Source organism: Cibotium barometz, chromosome 52 (genome assembly GCF_041138505.1).
Source record: "Cibotium barometz isolate CiBa-2024 chromosome 52, ASM4113850v1, whole genome shotgun sequence".
NCBI lineage: Eukaryota > Viridiplantae > Streptophyta > Polypodiopsida > Cyatheales > Cibotiaceae > Cibotium > Cibotium barometz.
The window spans coordinates 41927768-41945145 of NC_141097.1; the positions used below are offsets into that span (position 1 = coordinate 41927768).

At 42.1% G+C, this 17378-nt stretch overlaps 1 pseudogene; it reads left to right on the forward strand.

The window, feature by feature from the left end:
- The first annotated feature begins 12715 nt into the window (after positions 1 to 12715).
- On the forward strand, positions 12716 to 15553 carry LOC147609137 (histone-lysine N-methyltransferase ATX4 pseudogene; annotated as a pseudogene).
- The last annotated feature ends 1825 nt before the right edge of the window (positions 15554 to 17378 follow it).

Sequence of the window (17378 nt, forward strand, 5' to 3'; positions counted from 1 at the left end):
TCGGCGTATCAAATGTGGACACTCCGTATTGGTGCCTTATGCAAAGCATCGAGATGTTTCATCTACATTTCAGACCATGTCTAGTGAATTCTATTGGGCTAAAATGAAACCTGAATACAGGTAGATTTGTTTCTAAATGTGATGTTTTTCAAAAAGTGAAAAGTTACAACGGTAAAAAATTCGGTTTGCTTATGCCTCTTCCATTTCCTAATGCTCCTTGTTGGGAAAATATTTATATGGATTTTATCACTAGTTTTTCCATGACTACAAGCCATAATGATATGATTTGGACTATTGATAGATTTAGCAAACATGCATATTTTCTTCCTTTTTGCAAAAAGACTTACTGCACATCAAAAGCTGCACACTTGTTTGTTAATTAGATTTTCACACATCATGGCTTACCACAAGTGATTATTTTTTATCAAGATTCAAAGTTTTGCAATGATTTTTGGACTACATTGTTTAATAATCTAGTCACTAAATTGGATTTTTCCACTACATTTCATCCTAAATCTAATGGTCAAAATAAAGTGAAAAATAGAACAATATTGGATATAATTTGTGCATATGTTTTATCATGACCTAAGAAATGGGATAAGTATATCCATATTTTACAATTTGCATACAATAACACACCACATTCATCCATTGGAAAAGCACCTTTTGCAATTGTGTATGGCAAAGTTTTACCTACTCTTACTTGTTTGTCACACACTATTGAAGCTATAAATCAATTCACCATTCATGATCATGTTTGTAATGCTACTTCCATTCATGATCATGTTTGTAATGGTACTTCCAAAGCACAAGAGCAATACACTAAACATGCTAACAAAAAAAGAAAGCACATGGTTTTTCAAGTAGGTCAATATGTTTTTCTTCGTACTGAAAAGGGACGTCTTAAAAGTGTTAAGACTAACCACTGTCATTAAGTTAGCTCCTCGTTTTTATGGTCCTTTCAAATTACTCAGAAAATCAATGACCTAGCATATTGCCTTTCACTTCCTTCTCATTGGAGAATTCACAATTCTTTCCATATCAGTCTTTTGAGAACTTATAAGGGACCACTTTCTACGCATCATGTGTATAAGAAAGCACCTATTCATGACCGGGTAGAAGAGCTTCAAAACCTGAAGCTATTATTGAGAACATGAGACCACTACCACTCAATAAGGTACAGTGTGTAATAGATAACTTTTTACCTTTAAAAATCATCCCAGAGAGAATGCTTTTGGATGTCCGAGCGGTTTCTCCACGCTTATCCCGACCTCATCCAATCTTACTTTCAAACATAGGCCAATTGATATGACACAACTAAGGATAGTTGCTATCCAAAGGAAAGAGAGATGCTAGGGTTTTTCCAACCATCCCTCTAAGGTTAATTAGGGATGCCTAATTACCACTATGTTCGTAGCATGGCATTTGGGTGATTTTGAATATTCCATGTGTAGGACATATGAATTTAGGGATGGTTGGAACTAAGTGTTAGATTTAATGCTTATGTGTTGTGTAATTTTAGCATGTGTTGGTAATGTTTGAATAGATTACTTGTAGGTTGGTGAGATTGATGAATTTTGTACTCGTCGTTGTGTAAGACAACATGGTTGGGATAAGATGGTGAAGATTTCGTGTGAGAAATTACCCAGAAGTTTTTCCTTTTAGTATTTTGGCATTGGTGGGATAGCCAATGATTTTGGTATTTTGGTCGTGGTATTTACTAAAAGATATTTTTTTATTTTGTTAGGTGCCCACTTTTGTTATACATGGGCATGGACCTATTAATTTGGTTGCACGTGAACTAGCCCTTGGGGATTTATAAGTATTTTTTTGAGTGATTTGCATAGAAAGGTTTTATTTAAGCTTTTAGGTAAAAGAAACTCCTATTTTTTGTAAAGGGCAAGAGCATGCAACTATTTTGGCATGTGGGCTATTTTTGTTAATATAGACATTAATACCCAAGAAGTGGGAGTATGCCGACACTTCTTGGGGGGTATAGATTGCACCCAATACTCTCTCATGTGATTATTTTTCATTTTTGTTTTATTCTATCTTACTCAAGATAATTGTTGAAGTCTATGTAACTTGATCAGTTTGATAGTTAGTAGTGATGTGTTTCCCCAAGATCTATTTCCTGTCATAAACTGCTCAAATACATGAACGCTATCCACACGAATGTTGCGAGGAATGCTATGAATACTAGTAGTGGTTGTATCAGTGATATCTCTATAAATAGAAATCCTAGAAGAATAACTTGATGCATCTAAGGAACTCAGGTCTATGCTCATAGGTGTATTTGTCACTCGTATGCGAAGTATCACTAACCTCAAATGTGTTGATGGATCAACTAATCCCAAGTGTACTTGTTAACCACAACTGGTTAACATTTATTCTCAAGCATGGTTATGCTTCATGTACCTTATTTTTATGTAAACCGCATGTTGAGCGCTTCATGTAAAAGATATATGGTATGACCAAGCTTACAACTTGTGTAATGTCGGCCACAAGAATAAGCCTAGGTGTACATAGAGCTAGAGAATTAGTTTTGGGCCCCCAATTGTTAAATGGGCGGTTGGCCATTATAAAAAGAGAGCTCATGTATATAATTGAATTATGAAATATGAAAAGGGACAATCCCATTATCACAATTGAGTCTCTCTCTCTCTCTCTCTCTCTCTCTCATTCACTCTCTTGTGGTTATGGTGGTAAGCTTGTGTATGTTTATGCTTGCTTACTAGATTGTGGTCACTGGTGTGTGCATGAAGGTGAGATTCTCTTTGCTTGCCTCCTCCTCGCTCTCTCTCTCTCTCTCTCCCACTTTTTCACATATGAAGGCATTGATTAGGAGTTGAGTTCCTAGCTTGTGGAAGCTCCACTTGAGTGACACAAGTGGTGGCGGAGTGAGCCCCTAGCGGCTTCACATAGGGTAGTTAACCCTCATTAGAATTGGCTAATTGCTAGTTCCCAAACTGATCCTTGCAGCAGCGACAAATCTTGTTCATTCTCCCCACACAAAGGTCTTCAGCGCGATCACGAGGACGCGGTCGCCATCACAAGAAGGGGGGAATGTTAATCTAATTCTAGGATTAACAAGAGCTACCACCATTATCTTACATCCAAGGAGTCACGGTAGATACACCAAAGGGTCATACATTCAAGATATGAAGCAATAGTGTCCAAAACTACAACTTGGATGGGCGCCCGTAATGCTATGACGGAGTATTTATGGCGATTCCTGCCTCAAGAGCGTGTGGTAGCAAGATAGGATGAAGTCCTAAAAGTGATGTACTTCATGGATATATTATGAGAGTAGTCATTGTAATAGCATTAGGCCTCTTATGAGCCTAAAGTGCCCGGTTGGCCACAGTTTAAGTGAGTGTGAACACTTATGGCCATGTATATAAGTGAATTTCTCTCATAATACAATAGACTCTCCCATTGTGAAATTGAGTCTTTCTCTTGCTAATCCTCTTGCTAGTCTCTCTCCCTAATGCATGCTAGTGAGCGTGTGTGAGGGAAGTGAGGTGAGAGGAGGGGCGAGGACCCGTAGTAGTGCAACGGGACGATGTGACAACGCTTGCGCGGGAGATGGTGGAATTTCTTCTCAAGGAGTTGTAGAGCTTGGAGACCTCAAGGGTTACGAGCTCGGCCATTGGAAAGATTCTCTAGGTACGTAGTTCACCAGGTACGCAGTTCACCAGGTAATCACTTTTTGGATGTGTTTCAAATAGGGTTAGGGTGAGCCATAACAGTTGTGTCAACTATTAGCTGTGAGCTATTAGTAGCGTGCAACTTGTAACTTTGCAACCTCCTTGCAGTCGTCATCAACCACCCTTTTAAATCTTGTCTTCTTGATCTTGGCAACAACTATTTTGGTGGTTGCAGCCCGCCACCTTCACACGTGCAATACCAAGGTGATGCTCACAACGTGGGAAGTGGTATGACTGTGCACTCTGTCATCATTGAGCCATTGGGCGACGCAAAACCTGGCATGCCAGTGTGCTAGAGCATCTTCTCCCAAACCTGTTCCTTTGATAAATTTATCTTTAAACCTTATGAAAATTTTCGGAGGAGTACAATCCGGAATGTATACATTGTCTGAGTAAGTGGCATGCTTCTACATTCTCTTCAGCCTTGTTGCCTGCACTTTTTGAGCACCCATGAACTCTATTGTCAGTCTGTGAAGTTTGTAGGTCAAAAACTCTCACCATCGATCGAAGTGGGGTCAGCCATCTAATTTCCTTTTCTGCCATGGGAATAGGCCTCCACTCGACCTGTGTGGCTTCTTCATATTCTTGCGGATGTTCTGGAAGTGGGATTTGTGTCTTTTCTGCATCTGGATCTCTGGTGCCCCACTTCCAGACATTGGCATTGGTTGGTGGTTGCATCCTTGGTGGCAGCATCTTCCTTCCCTCCAAAGTCTGAGAGAACAAGTATTGAGAGCATGGATGCTCCAGAGAGGAAGGGGTTTCCTGGTCAGTATAGACCTTATTTTGTCTTTGTTTTGAAAGTATGTTTTCAGTTCTTTTTTAGCCTTCAATAGTTCTAAGAACATGGCATGGAATGCTTCAAAGAATGGACTATCTGTGCTAGCCCATTGGGCTACTAAACTGTTTGCTAGCCTATCTTTCAGGTGCTCATTTTCTTTGTTTAGAGCTTGGTTGGCATCTTGTAGCTTCCAGACCTCAACCAGTAACTCTCTATGCTCTTTCCTTGGCACACTGGCTGGCGGGCAACATCTTTTTGTTGTCCGTTGGCTAATTATGCATCAGCCTTCAACGGCTGTTGTGCGAGTTCAGCTTGTAGCCTGGCGGCCTCTTCTTTTGCTTCACGCATCTCTAGCTTCCAATGTAGTCTGGTCTTTTGGGTCTATTGTACCTTTTTCACCACTAGACGCACCTCCTCTATTTACTTCTGGAGTGCTGTCTTGTACTCTATCCAATCTCAGGCCTTGAGTTGAGCCTCATTCTCTAGACAGTGCTGCATCTCTAATTCTAGCGCATTCAGTTCATTGATTGTGTCAATTTCAAACTTTGTGCTCCTCTCAAGCCCTTCTTGGTATTCCTTTACCCCTATGTCTTGGCCTTGTCTCTACCCTCCATGGCTTCTCTCAACATCTCTGCATACTCCTAGGAGGGTGTGGCATCATGCAATTCCTGGTGTAATTCCTTATTTCTTTTTGCTAGCTTTTTAGCCTCCTTCTCCCAGTGAATTGCCTTCTAAGCAGCGGCCTTCAATGCTAGCACCAGGTTCCAGTCCTCGTCTTCTGCTTGCTTGTCCTTTCCAAAAGTGCTTGGTTTGGGGTACCCCTGGCCTGCAGGCTGCTGCTGTTGCCATCCTGGCATAAAGGAATTAAAGTTTTCTCGTCACCTCCCCGTCTTACCGTTGCATGTGGAATTTTAATCATGTTATGACAGCTATCCTTCATGTTATGAGTGACAGCTATCCTTCATGTAGTTACTTATTCTAACATCGTGGCAATTTGCATTTTTTGGGTGGATCTGGCTGGCATACACTTGGTCGCTTGCTTCTTTGCTGTACTAGCCTTGATTTGTTGCAGAATTGTGTTCCTCTATGGACTGACCACCCCTGCTGAATTCTTTTGTAGTTCTATTGATTTTTGGATTTTTCAAGTCATTGTCTGTTTTAGTGAGATCATGCTACAGCTCCTTGTCCTCTGCTTGTTCTTCTTTTGGTGTAACTTCCACCGGTTGGCCCATGTATTTCCTCATCCTGAAGCCATTCACTGTTTTGGAAAAATGCATACCATCTAGGCTTTCTAATGTGAAGGCATTCTGACTGACCGGCTTTTTCACCATGAATGGTCCTATATCCATCAGATTTTGAATTTTTTGGGATGCGATCCCAACTTGGAGTTGTAGAACAATACAAGGTCTCCTTGCTTGAAAATTTTGTGCCTGAGATGCCTGTCAATCCAAGCTTTTCTTCTCCGATTTCACTATCTCCGCATGTAGAGAGCTAAGTTGTCTTTCTTCTTCTAAGGCTGTGAGGTCCTATATCTTGTGCTCTTGGGATTCTTCCATCAGTAGCTTTTCTTAGATTGCCACTCTCAAATTAGGCACGACAAATTCTATGGGCACTACTGCCTCAAGACCGTAGACTAGTTTGAATGGTGTTTGCCCCATTGATACTTTGTAAGATGTGCGAAATTCCCATAGGGCTGCATCTAGCTTTTGGTCCCAATCATCCTTGTTGGCATTTATAATCTTCTTCAAGATTTTGGTCAAAACCTTGTTGGTAGATTCCACCTGGCCATTGCACTATGGGTAATAGGTTGAGGACTTCTTGTGATTGATTACGTACTTTTCCATCAACCCTTTCATCACCTTGTTCATGAAATGGGTGCCCTGGTCATTAACTATTTCCACTGATAATCCATGCTGCCTAGAAATAATGTCCTTGAAGAGGAACTTCACCACCTCTTCTTTCTGCAGAATTTCTCTTCACAGCTTTAGCTTCAATTCATTTGGTGTTTGCCAAAATGATGTATTCACACTTGCTGCCTTTTATGGGTGGCTTGATTGGTCCAACAAAATCCAATTTCCATTTCATGAATGGAAACAACGGTGGCAGTATGGGCGAGATGGGCAATCTATCAGAATCACTGGGTTGATTGGTCCAACAAAATCCAATCTCCCTTCATGAATGGAAACAACGGTGGCAGTATGGGCGAGGTGGGCAATCTATCAGAATCACTGGGTTGATTGGTCCAACAAAATCCAATCTCCACTTCATGAATGGAAACGACGATGGCAATATGGGAAATCTATCAGAATCACTGGGTTGACCCATCCGCCCCACTGATAGACATCACATTGCTTTGCTTCACTGTTGGCATCCCTCATGACCGTTGGCCACCATAGGCCTGCTTTGCAAAATTTTCTAGGCTATGATTTCTCCGTCCATGTGTCCTCTGGTAATGCATAGTGTGCTTCCCTTAATATTGCTTTTGCTCATGGTCTGGGGCACACCTGCGTAGGATTTGGTCTATGCCTCTTTTGTAGAGTTGCCTTGCAATCATAGTGAAGTTCCTGCTCCTTAAGGGAATCCTTTTCTCAGTAGTGTAACCTTCCGGGAAAGTTCCATCCTCTAAAAACTGCATCATATCATAATACCAATTTTCTCCCACGTCTGCAGTAGTAGCTGCTATTGTGAATAGGTTGGTATTTGGGAGTTGGTCATCCACTTCTTGTAGAGTAGGTTCTCCACAATCCAGTCTAGATAGAAAGTACACCGCATTTTCTTTGCTGGGTGTGTGCTAATGGTGAACTTAAACTCTTGCAGTAGAAGCATCCACCTTACCATCTTCCCCACCAGAAACGCTTTGTGCACCAGATAAATCAGGGCTTGATAGTCCACGTGGAAAATAAACTTATTTCCCAAGAGGTAGTGTCAAAACTTGTTCACAACATAAATCATTGAGAGAGCTTCCCACTCTATTGTGCTGTAGTTCCTTTCCTCCCTTGTGGAGGGCTTTGCTAGCATAATGAATGGGTTGCATATACCCTTCTTACTTCTCTTGTATCAGTGTACTACTACATATGCATGGAGCATTTCATTCCAATCTGGAGTGGTTATTACTGGTGTAGTTGACACCATGAATGGGTTGCATATACCCTTCTTACTTCTCTTGTATCAGTGTACTACTACATATGCATGGAGCATTTCATTCCAATCTGGAGTGGTTATTACTGGTGTAGTTGACACCATGATCTTTAGCCATTGGAATTCCTTTTGGCACTCCAAACTCCATTCATACTTTGCGTCTTTCTTGGTAAGTGCATACAATGGGTTTGTAGCCACATGTGCTAAATATTTTAAAAATCTAGCATGCCACTTAACCTTACCAAGGAACCTTTCTAGTTGCTTAATATCGTGAGGAGAAGACATCCTAGATACGGCCTCTGCTTTTAGCAAGATCTATGGCCAATCCTTGGGCTACTGACACAATGTGTCCTAATAGTGTTCCTGATCTCACTGCCAATGCACACTTGGCTGGATTTAGCTTAAGCCTTGTATCTCTGCATCTCTACTACAGACACAGTCTCAAATGATAGATGTGCTTTGCCTTATCTCTAAACACACTGAAGTCATCTACAAAAGCTTTCATGAATTCTATCATGTAATCATAGAATATCTCTTGCACCATTCTTTGAAAAGTACTAAGTGCATTTTTCAAGCCAAACATCATGACAGTCCGCAAAGACACCCCATTCAGTGATGAAGGCTGTTTTCTCCCTGTCTTCTAGCACCATTTTTACCTAGTTGTACCCACTAAATCCATCTAGAAATGAGTACATTTCCTTTCCAGCTACCTCGTCTAGCAAAGAGTCCGTAAACGAGAGTGGAAAGGAATCCGAGGTGGTTGCGACATTTAGCTTGCAGTAGTCCAAACAGAGTCTAATTTTCATGTTCTTTTAGGGAACTACCACAATTGGGGATATCCAAGAAGATTTTTCTACTGGCACAATGAAACCTACTCTTAGTAGTCTGTCAATTTCTTCTTTGAATTATTTGGCATAGTTGGCGTTCATTATGAACCTTTGCTGTGTCTGATTGGTATGGCTCCTTCTCTTAAATTGATGCTGTGCTAGAAGAATTTATGGTCAATGCCCTCCATGTCCTTGTACGACCAAGCAAAGACATCTTGGTATTCTTTTAGTAAGGACACTAACTCTTGCTTGAAGTCTTCTTCCAGTTCTAGACTAATCTTCACAGGTTTTTCTTCTTTTTTCATCTCCTAGATTCACCTCTTGTAGTGTGTCCGGGCTTACTTTTGCGAAATTTTTCTTTTGGTTCTCTTTACGGATCTCTTGAATCTCTTCCTCTTGCTCAAGATTCTGGGCTCATTCAATCTCTTCCGAGGCTTTCTCCTACATGGTTTTTCTCAGTTTTGTTCTCCTTGAGCCCTTTGGTTTTACAAAATGTGATTCTTTTTTCTTCATTTCTTTGGCTACTTCTTTCTCACTTTCATCTTTTGCTTCCGCATAGTGCCCCATCACTTCATCCACATGTAACATGTACAAGGGCACTAGGTCGGGATGTTATGTCTTCTTCATCATCATCAAAGCCTTCTGACATATTGAATGTCTCCGCATGAACTGGCCTTTGAGCAGGTGTTACTAATCCCTTTATGTCGAAAAGATCAACATGAACTTTTCGCTTTCACTTTTTGATAGATATTTTGTTTTTGCCCTAGTCTTGCTTTACTTTGCCATGTCTCACCCATGGCCTTCCCAATAACACTTGGTAAGATCCGGTGTGGTTTTTAGCGTGGTTATGACCCACCAAGTTGACCTTGAAGTCTACTTGTTTGATTTTGATTTGGACATTCTTGATAATAGGAACCACCATTCTATTATCTTCCATTCTTATATTGAATGGAATGGTCTCCCATTTGAGACCTAAACCCACTGCAGTTTCCTCAGTAATGACATTTACTCTGGATCCACCATCCAGTACTGCATCATTGATGAGCACGTTGTTTAGTTGGATTTGTGACTTTGGCTACTTCATCATCTCTAGATGCTGGGAGTTCCTCAACTTGCACTTTGCTACATTTTGAGGTTTCTTCTTCTTCTGAGTGCTTCAGCTCCTTGCTTAGTCCTGCAATGCCTACCATCAAGATTTTAGTCTTAAATCTTAGACATAAATCTAGCACTGATCTTAGAAGAACCTATCTATCTAATAGCATTGATACTACATTGGTTTGCAACCAATCAACCTCCTTCTTGTGCTTTCTTCCTCCAAGTAGATTTCATTGTTGTGCTTTGCTAGAAGAAATCATCCTTGAAAGAGGGTGGATTGCCAAGTATGACTATAACATTGACTGGAGGACAAGGACTGTAACTATAAAATTTGAGCAATGAACCATGAATGTTCTTCTTGCAAAAGAGAACCAGGTCAAGTCTCCTCAAAGATCCAGAAATTACAAACAAGTCCAATCGAGTTGTACGTGGAAACTCCAAGCTTCACCAAAACAACCACAACCGTAACCCTTCGCAACTCTATCATAATAAGCAAGGGCCTACAAGCCAAAAGCCCAAACCTAAGGAAGAGAAGCCCAAGCCAAAACTAAGAGAGGAATTGCAGAAGAAACACAAAAACAACCAAGTACATAACAATTCTTGTGGTCTCCACTCACCACCAATACTCAAGGAGGGTAAACTTTAACAAGTATGGGTACCAAAAGTCTCAAATATTCTAGTTTTTATATACCCTTTACTAGTTGTTGTACCCTATACTTCTCCTAAAACCAAGGTCAAGCAACCAAAATTGATGTGGATCCCAAAAGTCACTATATTAAACCTGTAACAAACAACATGTGACAAGCTGGTATGGATCCCAAGGAGACGGAGAAACACCGAACAAAAGAAAATGATAGAGCAACACAAGGATGGATAACCATAGAATGTAATGCTCCCTCAAGGCCCACGGATATTATCACAAGGAAAAAGCTTGATTTGGTTATGCTGAAGACAACGCCAACACAAGGTGGCTAACAATAATAAAGCACGGGAGCTAGAGTGCATAAAAAATCTCATTGTAAACCAATACATAAACTAGCTGAGCCAAAGCAGATATGGGTGCCTAACAGGAGCAAAAAAGGCAAGGGAAAGGTAGAGGAACTATGGACTAAGGGATAAATGGAAGAAATCCAAAGAAAAATTCAGGACCTCCCCTCAACCTCTAGCATGAAGAAAATTTCTCCAATTCCAACAAAATTGACGGTTGACAAGAAACCTCACCTCAAAATGGTTGGCCCCAAGACCCTTAAGTCTTCAGTCCTTATAAGGGCAGAAACCTTGTTTATAAAGAGGATGTTATCGCTTACGTGCTGAGTCACATGACAAATGAAGTTATTGCTTACCCAATAACAACACAAAGCAAAATAAAAATTAGTTTTGATGCAAAGGTGTGCGGAGAAAACTCTAGGCATGCAAAAATATTAGTTGTCATAAATAAAATTTCAATCTATTAACTTGCTTCTCCTTTCCTCAAACGTTCATGTTTCTTGCTTTAAGTACTCCTAGGTAGAATATTCTAAAAACTACCTTTCAAACTCATTTTTTAGTAACATTCTGCAACCCACTCCTTCACATTTTAGAGGCACATTCAAAAAATTTCCATTATTGTTTATCAAACAAATTCTCAAAGAGCTTAGGGTTTCAAGAGAAGCTTGCTTGGACATTGCCAATTGGATTTGTTATAGCTCCTTTAAACAATAAAGATGGAGGTATATACAAATATGAGAACACAAATGAGAAAAAATGATCTAAGTAGACAAGAATAGAATAAGCTTGCGTTTATAGTATAGTGCACATCAACATGTACATGAGAAAAAATGATCTAAGTAGACAAGAATAGAATAAGCTTGCGTTTATAGTATAGTGCACATCAACATGTACTTATTAGTATATATATAAATTATCAATTTGTTCTACATAGGACTGATTATGGCTTGGAATACCAAGTTGGCAACAACATGGCACATCCATGGATGTGGATGAAGTAGAGACTAGATCTCCAAGTATTAAAGATAAGAACTAACCTCTTACGGTGTCCTCTATTGATTTACAAATGATGGTGTACTCTATTACCATGAATTAGATTAACCTCCTAAGGTGTACTCTATTGATTTACAAATTTTAATATAAATTCAAGTTTGACACATGCATAGATTTTGATTGATGTCAAGCATGGGAAGTGCCATGGAATAAGGTTCTCGCATTACGTGATGGCCTGGAAGTGGAAGGACGAGGCATGAGATGTTGATAGGTTTGGGGTGTCCTCGTGCACTAAGGGTGCAATAACCATCCCGTGAGAGGAAGCTCGAGTGTTGTGGTTCTTTTCTGTCAAACTGACTACACAATTAGTGTGGCGAGTTCCAATGTAAAACCGTGTCTCAAAACAGCCGCCGGTGGTTGTGTGGACGATGGCATTTTTTGCTACTTGTGGGAGATCAAGGAACTTTGAGTTGTACCTCAAATCGTATTTGGACTCAACCTTGGGTAGCAATTGCAAAGGATTGCGAGGTAGCTTTGCACTGCCCTCCTTTGGAGTCGATACTTTAGAGCCTACACTTACTCACAATGCACTTCATACTCACTCTAATGCAACTTAGATATATAATTTCTGGACATTAAATATCACTCGCGTAGAGCCTCCCTTTCAGTAATTGTGTAATCCTTATTTGCATGTAAGACTTTACTATGGGCAAAGTAGATGGGGAGGGTGATACTTCTCCCAAGTTGCACTCAAATGGCCTATTTCAAGGCATCCATGTGCACATGAAAGGTTACATCCAACCTCGTTTGTTTTGCATTAAAGCTTTATGCACACTCACCGAGGTCATTTCTCTAGGCAAAATTTGCTTTTTTTTGTTGGGCATAGGTGTCATTTTCTGCTTTTTGGCCTTTTGGTGGCATACAAGGCCTGCTTTTCTGCTTTTTGGCCTATGCTTTTCTTTTTGCTTTTTGCGCATTTTGAACTTCGTCTAGGTTTATATAACGACCCACGACATCGTCTGTGTACAAAGGAAGGTATGTTCGCGCGCAGTTCAGCAGCAAGCGATACACAGAAGGCCCTGCGCGGTGTGACCCTGTGCCCCCAAATGCCCACAAAACAAAAAAAATAGCAAAGAGTGTCACCGTGTCTGTTGAATTTCGCGTTGTACAATAAACCATAAATTTTAGCCCAAAAATTCGTTGCTAGCCCATAACGCACGCAAAGCGCAAGGGAATAGAGAGGTGCCCTCCGCTCTTCTCCTCCTCCTCCTTCCATCAAAGCCCTGCAATTTGAGAAACCTAAAATTGATTGATCGAGCAACTCATTGTTCAATCGATCGATTTCGGCCATGGCTTCCTGTGACTTTGCCACGCTGCCCCGTCGGTTGCAGAAGAGAGATGCAAAGAAACGGTTTTCCGACGATTGGTTGGTCTCCCCCGGCCGCTGCCGGACCAAGCACTCGTCGGATTCCAGCACAGACAATAGCACCCAATCAGAGGTTTTCGCCTTCAAATCAGAATTAGAGGCGGCGTCTCCGCTCCTCAAAAGGCGGTGCGTCGGCGATTCTCCGGCCAACGGATCCCTCAGGCAGCGTCTCCCCGCACCTCCGGAAGAAGAACGGAGGTCCGATTTCAGGTATTCTGGTACCCACGAACGGAACCCCGGCAACGTCGCAACGGCGCAATTCAGAGTGGGCGATGTTGTCTGGGCCATATCGCGCAAGCGCAAAGACAGAGCTTGGCCTGCGAAGATCGTGGATCCGGCCCTCGCAGCCCCGCAGGGCTTGCACCGACCTCTGTACAGCGGCCGCTTCTGTGTGATGTTCTTCGGTTCTTCTGCCGGAAAGGGGCGAAACAGAGATTACTCGTGGGTGGGTTCCAACGAAATCTTCAGTTTTCCCGACAGTCAAGCATGCAGCGACAATCAGCCCGCATCAGATTTGGATATAGCAATGTTGGAAGCTACGCGTGAACGACAAAACTGCAAGAGCACCAGAAATGGTAGTTATGGTGATGGTGGTGAACCGGAAGGTGTTCCAACAGGATGTTCGAAACTTCCCACCACCATCTCCGTCGTTTGTTCCGGCGTTAATGGTGCTTATTACCCCAAGCTGCATGAGGTCCTTTGCCTCTGCCGAAGCTGCCATGGGCGCAACATCTTGTTGGGCATATCCAGATGGGAAGCTCACACTGGCTGCAAGCACAAGAAATGGAAAGTCAGCGTCAAGCTCAAAGATTCAACCCAAACCCTTCTCTCTTGGCTCCAATCCATGGCCGACAGCGGCGCCACCGGCCTTGCTTTTCAGGTTTACTCTCAGGAGCAAGTTATCAAAGCCCGCCTGCAAGCACCTTACCAGCCAGTGGTGGTGAAATGGACACCGGAGAGGTGTGCGGTTTGTCGATGGGTGGAGGATTACGACTACAATCAAATGCTAGTCTGCAACAGGTGCCAAATTGCCGTCCATGAGGAATGCTATGGAGTAAGGGCTGCTGAGACAGGTGGTTCTTTCATTTGCCGTGCCTGCGAGGACCCAATCAAAGGCAGGGAATGCTGTTTGTGCCCTGTGAAAGGAGGGGCATTGAAGCCCTCTGTGATTCCCGACTTCTGGGTGCATGTGTATTGTGCTTGGTTCACGCAAGGGGTCTTCTTTCAGAGTGTTGCTAAGATGGAGCCAGTTCATGGCCTCATGGACATCCAGCCGCAACGATTCATGCAGCAGTGCGTGCTCTGCAAGCAGGTGCACGGAGCCTGCATCAGCTGCGAGGAATGTGATGTGACGTACCATGCCACATGTGCGCTGAGGGCTGGATACAGGATGGAGCTAAGCACTGTAACAGGACAAGATGGGTTCAAAAAAGTGTCGTATTGTGCACAACACAGGAAGCCTGTTCAAGATGGGAGATTGGTTATTGCCACCTTGGAAGCGGAGCTCCTCAGACAAGGTCAATTGGAGAGCAGTGGGGCAGAGGTGGACGATGACCATGATGATGGTGCAATTACAAGTCATACATCAAGCAATGATGAGTCAGCCGACAACAGACCTGGAAATAGTGATGAAGAGCTGCAGAAATTGACCTCCCGATGCTCTATGTATCATTACACCACCCATCAGCATAAAAGCAAGCTTTCCAACAAAGAAGCGGTTGCCCACATGCCCGCAGGCTACTCATGGCATGCAGTGAAGGACATCCATAGCCTGAGGAAGCTGCCTGACCCTGGTGAGATACTCTCCATTGAAGAACGGCTGATTCACCTAGAGAAGACCCAGAAGTCGAGGATTTGTTATGGCAAATCTGCCATACACAATTGGGGACTCTTCGCTCGGCACAACATCCAAGAAGGCGAAATGGTAGTGGAATATAGGGGGGAGATAGTGAGAAGAAGCATTGCAGATTTGAGAGAGAGAAGGTATCAGCAGCAGGGAAAGGATTGTTACCTCTTCAAGGTGAGCGAGGAGGTGGTAATTGATGCTACCTACAAGGGCAACATAGCTCGGCTCATCAACCATTCCTGCTCCCCGAATTGCTATGCTCGCATCTTTCCTGTGAGAAAAGCTGGTGGCACCTGCATCATACTCATTGCCAGGCAATCTGTCAAGGCAGGAGAAGAGCTGACCTACGATTACCTGTTTGATCCTGAGAATCGTAAAGTGCCATGCCATTGTGGTGCACCCAATTGTAGAAAGTTCATCTGTTAGCTGATTGGTTTATGGTTTTCCTTCCATGTCATTGAAGCAAGTTCCTCCAGTGTTGTACATGCTGATTTGTAACCTGAAACTGCCACAAAGGCTTTGATAAGAATGTGGTGCATCCCTAGAAGAAAGCAGGTTGGGATGCTCGAACATTGTGTTTATATGATCGATGATAGGTTAAGTTATGGCTGGAGTTATCATCTGAATACACTTTTTGAACCAAGTATCATTCTTTAAGCCCAATTGGTGAGGGCATGGCAGTTCATTTTTTTGCCTTTGATTATGTAAGCAAACTCCATGAATGTATAAATGAGAGTGCTTATGTTCTCTGTGTCTGATGATCTTGGGTGCTCTTTTTAAGTATTCACTTATGCACTTGAAGGTTAGTCACTTATGCACTTTAAGGTTTAACTTATTGCTTGGAAAGGTGGGCTTGTTTTCGAGGCCGGGGTACAAACTCGAGCTCGTTTCTCGAGGCCGGGGTACAAACTCGAGCCCTCAGCTTGAGAGGCCACCAGCTACACCAACTCAGCCCCACACCACACCCAATGCATTCTAAAAGCTGTGCTTTAAAGTTTAAAACTATACAAACAGCAATCTCTTTTCTCATTATCCAATTTCATTTACTCATATAAATTTTATTGTTTATCTTCTATTACAACTGACATCTCTCATCTTATTACATTGTTGTCATTATTCAATTTGATTAAACCATAATTAGGCGTAATTTTTGAAGTTTTTTTTGACTCTCTTTACATCTTACATCTTATTAAATTGTTGGCCCTTTGGCAACTTTTGGCTTCTGAGTGAAATGTGTGCTTATCTTAGTCAACCATAAATATACAGGCCATAATAAGGGATATGTAACGAGCAATCTTACTTTCGTAACTGGATAATATATTGCATAAAATTTTGTCTATAGCTTCGGCCATGCCACCTTCATGTCTCAACCTTTTTTTTTGAATTAGCTTGAATTAGAAAGTACATCACAACACATACACCCATGCGTGCCTGCTTGCACAGTGAGGGCTTGAACCCATGACCTTGGGACTCTCAAGCAACACCTCTATCCACTTCACTAACTCGCGTCGGTAGTCATGTCTCAACCTTTATTTTCCTTTCACAATAATCTAACAATTTAGACTCAATTTACTAACTCACAGTATTTACAATAAAGATTTTGTTTGTTCTTATCCTTTAATTATGTGTAAGTGTTTTCAATGTTTTATCATTTGTCTAAAGATAGTTTTTGGGTGGTTGCAAGATGAGGGTACTCACTTTCGTTCAGTCTCTCTAAAATTGGGACATCGACGCAAGTCGGGCGGAGTATCTCGATCGTGATATTGCCATCAATTAAAACACGACACGTGCCTCCCGAGCCTAAAGCCCCATATCTCGATCGAGATACCAACTAACGCCACGCCAGCACGTTCGGGTTTCAAGTTATCATCCATGTCACCAGTACATGTCATTGCCACCTCGTTATCTTGATCGAGATATTTAGGCCACTCGGATCCATGTCAATGCCACAGTGGATCCCCCTCGACTTGCCCACTTGGATGTACATTCAACATATTCAGTGATGCTGTCTTCACCGTCCACGTATCTCGAACGAGATAAGAAAATATCATCTCCACCATTGATATATCTCGTCCGAGGAATGGAGATGTGATCTCATCGATTTATATATTCCGTTCGAGATATCAAGATGCGATCAAAGCCGTTGAAAAACCTTGATCGAGATACGCCTATACAATCCGACCCGTCCATTCGCGCCCATTTCAAGATGCGATTTCAACCATTTACATGTCTCAATCGAGGTATAAAGTCGAATCGCGATCGTCAAACATACCTGGATCGTGGTACTTACTCAAAATCTAAGCCGTCCATGTACCTCGAATGAGATACCTATTTCAAATTGGAGCCGTCAATCACCACCAACCCTAAAATCAAATGCATATCTTGGCCATTTGTCTCACTAACCCTAAAACCGCGCGTACATCCCGAGGTGTTGATCTTGCAAACCCTAAAATACATGCCACCAAACCTCGATCGATGTTGGAATTAGGGTTGCAGGAATGCACACACAACTTCAAGAAGATGAGGAAGCTTGAGCACAACACAGTAGTGTATTATGAGTGCCAAAAATGAAAGATAA